The sequence below is a fragment of the Macrobrachium nipponense genome, chromosome 4, assembly GCF_015104395.2.
Source record: "Macrobrachium nipponense isolate FS-2020 chromosome 4, ASM1510439v2, whole genome shotgun sequence".
Taxonomy (NCBI): domain Eukaryota; kingdom Metazoa; phylum Arthropoda; class Malacostraca; order Decapoda; family Palaemonidae; genus Macrobrachium; species Macrobrachium nipponense.
In genome coordinates, this window is record NC_061100.1 from 80,015,260 (window position 1) to 80,015,687 (window position 428).

The following is a 428-nucleotide window of genomic DNA, read 5'->3' on the forward strand; positions in this document are numbered from 1 at the left end:
ATTTCCAAGCCATTGACGAAGGACTGATACATAGTATTAGAAGTTACAAGATCATTGTGGGTATGTAGCCCAGAATATATAGATGAGGAAATAGATAAGACTCGGAATACAGACAAGAAACTGAAACTCCGGGCATTGTACTAAACGATGCATTAGATGCGGCAAAAAAGACCAAGTATCAAAACCAAAAAAGAATCTTACAACACAAAAAATTTGCTTGTACAACCTTATAATAATAATAATATGAAAGATATCCCCCCAACTCCTGAAGAATTTTGGTGTTAATGTCGTTTTTAAAAACAATGAAACCTGTACTTATCAAGAACTCCCCCGACGATACTAAAGGAAGTGTAAATAAAATTCAAGCTTTTACTTTGGTCAAACGGGTAAAGCACTGGAAAAAGAGAATAGAACAACATAAAAAAATG